This window comes from Mesoplodon bidens (genome assembly GCF_964165515.1).
Source record: "Mesoplodon bidens genome assembly, chromosome: 7".
Classification (NCBI taxonomy): domain Eukaryota; kingdom Metazoa; phylum Chordata; class Mammalia; order Artiodactyla; family Ziphiidae; genus Mesoplodon; species Mesoplodon bidens.
The window spans coordinates 37,656,072-37,663,221 of record NC_138164.1 but is presented as its reverse complement, the minus strand read 5'-3'; the positions used below and the strand labels follow the sequence as shown (position 1 = coordinate 37,663,221).

At 41.3% G+C, this 7,150-nt stretch overlaps 1 pseudogene across 1 annotated transcript in view; it reads right to left on the bottom strand.

Annotated features, from left to right (window-relative positions):
- LOC308620762 (centrosomal protein of 78 kDa-like) overlaps positions 1-7,150 on the bottom strand; it is a 423,604-nt pseudogene that overhangs the window by 286,430 nt on the left and 130,024 nt on the right. The gene's annotated exons all lie outside the window — the stretch shown is intronic.

Here is a 7,150-nt window from a genome sequence, read left to right as displayed (position 1 = left end):
CTCTTTTTTTTTTTTAATGTATGGACTTTATTATGTTTCATTTGTTTCTGATTTATGTGATTTTTTTAAGACTTTTTTTGATGTCGACTATTTTTAAAGTCTTTATGGAATTTGTTACAGTATTGCTTCTGTTTTATGTTTTGGTTTTTTGGCCGCAAGGCATGTGGGATCTTAGCTCCCCGACCAGGGATCGAACCCTCACCCCCTCCATTGGAAGGCAAAGTCTTAACCACTGGACCACCAGGGAAGTCCCCCTTATGTGATGATTTTTATGGCAGTTTTTAAAAATTTTATTTTTTTATTGACGTATCGTAGAATTAGTGTTGTGTTAATTACTGCTGCACAGGAAAGTGACTCAGTTATACATTTATATACATTCTTTTTCATATTCTTTTCCATTATGGTTTATCACAGGATATTGAATATAGTTCCCTGTGCTATACAGTAGGACCTTTTTAAAATACATCCACTTTTTAAAAATAAATGTATTTATTTATTTTATTTTTGGCTGCGTTGGGTCTTCGTTGCTACACGCGGGCTTTCTGTAGTTGTGGTGAGCGGGGGCTACTCTTCTTTGCGGTGTGCAGGCTTCTCACCGTGGTGGCTTCTCTTGTTGCAGAGCACGGGCTCTAGTGCATGGACTTCAGTAGCTGTGGCACACAGGCTTCAGTAGTTGTGACTCGCAGGCTCTAGAGCGCAGGCCCAGTAGTTGTGGCGCACGGGCTTAGCTGCTCCACGGCATGTGGGATCTTCCTGGACCAGGGCTCAAACCCGTGTCCCCTGCATTGGCAGGCATATTCGTAACCACTGCACCACCAGGGAAGTCCCACGTGGGACCTTTTTGTTTATCCATCCTGTATGTACACCACTTTGCATCTGCTAATCCTAAACTCCCAATCCAACCCTCTCTCACCCCCTCCCCCTTGGCAACCACCAGTCTATTCTCTATGTCCTTGGTTATGTTTCAGTTTCACAGATAGGCAGAACCCAGGCTCTTAAGTACTTTGTTATTCTGTTTCCTTGTTGTTAAGAGAAGAAGGGTTTAAGGAAGGCACTGAGAGAGAAGCCAGTGACCACTAGAAGTGCAAAAACAGTGGGGCTGTCAGAAAGCACACCTGTCTCCTTCCCCCATCGTGAGCAGAATTTTTAAATGGCAGAGTATGTAAGAGTATGTGATGACACATCTCTGGATTAAATGATGTCTCCCTGGTAAAACATGTACACGTAAGTCTTTAGTTGAATCAGAGTGAAAGGTGAGATCAGAGAAAAGCTGGAGTGTCAGATTTCTGGTAGAAGGTCCTGCCTGATTGTTACTAAGAGGGCTACTACAGTACTAGTTAGTTCATTAGTCATGGGTTGAATGTTAGAGGAGTGAAACAATGAGCAAGATGTAGTGTTGGCCCTTTAGCAGTGGAGTGAGAGGGGAAGACGCACAGCAGATGTCTCATCCTGCACGTGACCTGCTGTGACGGGCATATTCAGGGCATTTAGTCAGTGTTTGTGGAAGAAGAGGGGGAGCCGTGAGGCAAAGAAAAGTCATCAAAAGAGGCAGTCCCTAAGCTAAGTTTTAAAGGACTCGTGAGAAACTGGTGAGTCAGCCGGTGAAAGGCAAGGATACTCAAGGCAGAGTGGACAGCGGAAGTCCAGAGCCGTGAGTGTGCGAGGGGTGTGTTACAGAGCCACAGGCACAGGCTCTGGAGGATCAGTGCAGTGTCCCCAGGCAGCGGCAAGTGCCCCTAAAGGAGGCAGCGAGGAGGAGGAGAGCAGGTCTTAACCAACCATGTGCGTGGAGCTGGTTTCCTCAGAAAATAGCTAAGAATGGAAAGGACAAGTTCAGGTGGCATTTTAGACCACTGACGTCAGTATGGATGAGGAATCTGAAGAAGCCTGGAGATAATTATGCCCCACTCTTCTGAGGAGCAGTGCTTTATATTTTCAAGTGGGATTTTCACGCTGCCACCTCCTCTCCTGTCCCTACTGAAAGGTTTATAGGCCGGCAGAAGGGACAACCTGGCTTAAGTAAAGTTAATCAGGTTCCTTTACTGTACAGCTTCTCGGGACTGCTGTAGGCTAATGTTCATTCTGGATCGTCACAGCAGGCGTATGGTACACAGCCATCCTCAAAGCTATTTGACCCTAGAGTCCTTTTTTAATAGAATGTCTAACAACTGGTTCCACCGAACAGCAATTTCGTAACTTCTAGACCAGGTAATAGCAAGAAGAAAGGGGTCTGAAATAAGGTATAGATGAAGGGAAGAAATAAGTTCTAATTGTATTTAGGAAATTACCAGCAAGACTTGACCTTGGGAAGTAAGGAAGAAGTAGGAGGCGGAGGCTGAACCCCCATCTGTGTGACTAAGGTTGGGTGGTGGTATCATTGAGTTTGGAAATAGGGGATAAAGAACTGAAGTGGGGAAAAGACTTTAGTTCTGGACATGTAGAATTTTGAAGCACCTGTAGAATTCAGAAGACAAACTGGTAGATAACTGGACATGCACGTGAAGACATGGAAAGATAAAAATTTGAATGTCCTCAGCACATATCAGCAGTCATTAAAATCATGAAAATGGATGAGATTTCAGAGAACTGTGAGTCCTGACAACGTTTAAGTGATAAGCAGAGAAAGAATTCTGGGAAGGAGAGAGGTGACAGAGATTCAAGAAGGAGGAAGGAGATGCCAGCGTCGTCCTTCAGAGACTGTGAGTGTCCATTGGATTTGGGCAGTTAGGTCCCCAGTGACCTTAGAGCAGTGCAGGGAAGTGGTGGACAAAAAGCCAGATGGTAATAAACTGAGGGTGTAGGGCTGCCTGTCGGGGCCAGGCGGGGCTAGTGAGGACAGTGGGAAGAGGCTGCTCTCAAGGAGTTTGGATGAAAAGAGAAAATAATTAGCAAAAAAGAATTTTTTAGAATGAGAAGGACTTCTATTTTACATGTTGAAATGAAGGAACCAATAAAGGAGATCCTGAAGATGTAGATAATAATTTAGAGAATTGGGGAAACACGGACATATGAATAAGAAAAAAAAAACCTTGCACAGTATATAAAAATCACTTGTATCCTTCGAGCTGGATGGATACTGGTAAGTTTGGGAGGAAATAAAGGTAAGAAGAGATAGAAGTTAAAGAAGTTTATACTGATAGCCTCAGTTTTCTTTGACACAGATTTTTCAGAGACACATATATACACATACATAATTACCGTTTGAAAATTCTTTCATAGTTACATGTTTTATTAATCACGTCTGAGAAAAGTCACTGATTTTCATTTTGTACAGCATTATCTTGTAAGGACAAGATACAGTGACAACTTCCATGCTTTTTGCATATCAGAGCTGACACTGAAAGTATCTGCATAATTGAATTTTCACTTCTTATTTGTAATAAGTTTATCCTTAGGAGGATACTTTCATAGTGCTTGATCACAGATGAGTTTGGGCATTGCTATCACTCAATAATGTTAAGCATCTGTCAGGTTCTCTCCTACACTATATATTCATATTTTGTCCGTTAAGCAAATATTTATTGGCGGCCTGTGGGAATAAGATACACCTAGGTCCTCTTTCCTTAGTATATTCACAAAAGCCTCTGAAACTAAATTTCCAAGTCAGGCCATACTAAGGCCTGGCATAATAAGTTTTCATTGTTAACAGTTTTTTTGTGTTTGTGGGGGTTTTTTGTTTTTATTTTTTTGAAGCAAGGATAAGACACTGTCTTAACTCAGTAGTTGTCCATTCATTAATAAGTCAAAGAAGACATTGATGAAGCATGGTGTTTTGAATATCCTTTCCACAGAATAGGTAATGGGCCATCCTGAAACTCTGGTGAGATGCTTATCATTTTCAGATTTTGGAGTGGCTGAGAAAACCCTATTACACCTTGAATTATCACTAGAAACATGAATTCAGCCAAATAAAAACAGTGCCTCTGCCTACTGAGGTGGTCAATTTCCATCTCAACAAAAGTGACCATTTCTCCTTTAGATTAAAATCAAGAAAATCCCCTCTGTCCAGGATGCAATAATGGGGTGCCCGAAAGAGGAAAACTGAAGCTATTCCCTCTTTACACCTGAACAGTGAATTCATTCTGATATCAAATATTTGTTATGATTCTGTTATGACCAGGTGCTTTATTGTTTAGAGATCAAGTTACTGTTCATTCTTGGTAAGTAAGAAAAATCCACGTTTTAGGACTCTGAATAGTAACTTTATATATATTATATATATATATATAAAATAAATATGTATATTATATGTAATATATATTCCACCTATTCAACAAAATTGTAACTTCCATCATCTCTTACGAATGATGAACTGTATTCACTCTTTGGAAAGGGCTTATAGGGAATTAAAGTCTCCATATACTTTTTATATAAGACCGTGGAAACCAAATTCTCAACTGGGAGCAAACTTAGGTTTTGCTATGAAGGTTTATGCTTGCCTGGCCTTAGAGGGGTAGGCCAGGAACTCAAGTTTTTTTCCTCTAAGTTACTTTCATTGATGCCACCCTGAAAAAATTTGGAGGGAGTATTTTTGAAATAGCTTTATCTCAGTAACCCTTTAAAAAGGCTTCAGGGTATGGGGAACATAACTGTCAAAATGTTCAAGCAACTCTTGTTGATTTAAGTGTAATTGATCAGGAGCAATACAGGAAGGAGCTCGGTACAAAAGACAAAAGGCGTGTGGCTATTTCATGTATTGTTTTTGGCTTATTGTACAAAACAGAGAAAGTCTCATACACTCTCGCAGCCAAGGTCCCCTACTGTTCTCTCCTTTTAGTAGAAATAAAAGAGAGCTCGTTTCTCAATAGCAGCATTCTATCCTTAAGTGGGTACACAGTGATATTCTGATGGTCTCTGGAGCAGAGAATAATTCTGTGGCAGCTCTGACCTCCAGTCACCGGGTTCTCTGTAACTTAGTCTTTCATGGCCAAGGACTATAATCATTATTTCGATTTATATTTAGCATCTCAAAATGGAAAGGATTCCATGGACAACAAAACAGGAAGTGATTTCATGAAGTGTTTGAGTATGGATAAAACAATAAACTATAAAAATACAAATCATCAGTGAAGCTTTTTCTTTCCGGAGAACTATATTCAGAAATTAATGTAAGCCTCTAAGGTGCGCATGTGTGTTTTTTCACCCATGATCATGTTTGTATGTGTGTGCATTCCACTGCTACAGGAGACATGCAAAATGATATCAGATTTGTACTGGTTTCTCCCAAGAACTGTGTGCTCGCAGGGTTCGTTCAGGAAGGTGAGTGCCCTACCACCTCATCACAGTCATATCTCATCACCTTCAGCAGGAACAGTTGACACTTTAACCTCACATGCAGGCTTATTAAGTTAGTATTACTCATCAGAACTTGCTTACTAATAAAACAAGCTGAATTAGCCACTGCAGAATCATATTTGGAAATTCAATGACAATTTTACATTTTTTTTTTTTTTTTTTTTTTTTTTTTTTTTTTTTTTGCTGTACGCGGGCCTCTCACTGCTGTGGCCCCTCCCGTTGCGGAGCACAGGCTCCGGACACACAGGCTCCACGGCCATGGCTCGCGGGCCCAGCCGCTGCGCGGCACGTGGGATCCTCCGGGACAGGGGCACGAACCCGCGTCCCCTGCATCGGCAGGCGGACCCCCAACCACTGCGCCACCAGGGAAGCCCAACAATTTTACATTTTTAATAAAGGCCCAGAAATATTATTTCAGAGCAGGTGGTACAGAAAACTGTGGTCAAATTTGACATTCATTAATCATTGAAGTGTGGAACGTGACAGGTGAAAATTGATATTGATTTCTTTCCTCTAATATTTGGAAGAGTTCTAACAGGTAAATCAAATGAGATAACAAGACATATCAAGTCTCACTCATTTCTATGATCACATCCTCCCCACATATCACTCCTTCACCTGCCATGTTTTGAATAATTCAGTGCCCATAGTCTTTCCAGTCCAGTGTATTATAAGACACACTCAAGCTGGGTTTCAATCATATTAGACTGAAAGCTGAACATTTTAGGAAGGATTATTTAAAACCAAATGCGTCTTGAGCCCAACAGCCTTTGAAACCAAACAATCCTGGGAGTTCAGTTGGATTCAGAAAATTCAGTAATCCTATTTGATGTATGTTAACCATATCAATATTAACAACCTTCCGCTGGATTTCACCACTGATTTGAGAGCTGAGTTACTACTGGTCTTGTATTTTACCTAGTTGTGAAAGCACTGAGAGAGTTGTTCTTGGGTTGGACTTGACCTGCCTCTGGGAATGCTCTCTGTTCTATCCATCTTGAAAAGCTTTATTCAAGTGCATTTCTCTGCCTGCCTTCTCTTCACTTGCACCCCTTGGTAAAACGAAAGATGCTCACATATAGATGTGAACACTGCAGGTGCTCTGCTTGGCAATGGTGTCTTTCAGCTTCCCAATAAAAAATTATATTGCTGACCACCCATTTGACTGAAAAGTGACTCATTTTACTGACAGATATCTGGATTGAGATGCCAAAAGAAATAGGTCATTTCAAATTTCCTTTTTAAGTCATAGCTTTGTGTTGCAACACTACTTGTTCAAAACTTAGATCATGAAGGTTCCTTCCTATGACCTCCAAATAATTAAAATGTTCTTCAATACGCTATATAAAAAGCAAGCAGAGGGGCTTCCCTGGTGGCACAGTGGTTGGGAGTCCGCCTGCCGATGCAGGGGACACGGGTTCGTGCCCCAGTCCGGGAGGATCCCACATGCCGCGGAGCGGCTGGGCCCGTGGGCCACGGCCGCTGGGCCTGCGCGTCCGGAGCCTGTGCTCCGCAACGGGAGAGGCCGCAGCAGTGACAGGCCCGCGTACTGCAACAACAACAAAAATAATAAAAAAAAAAAAGCAAGCAGAATATTCCTAATTATCAATCTTTCTCTTGAGTCATATAGTTCTTGTAATTTCAAGGAAGAGAAACTCAAATGTAAAGTGTTACAATAGCCAAGCATACCAGCACTATTATCTAACCATTCAGCAATTTTCTCTGCCAAGTCACTCTGAACCTTAGACTACTGAGGATGTCTTCTTAATTAATTTTTAAGGTTCTCCTCTTTTGAGTTAAAAAATGGTCACAATTTTATAAGTAAAATTAAAGAAAAATACCAAAGAGAACATCT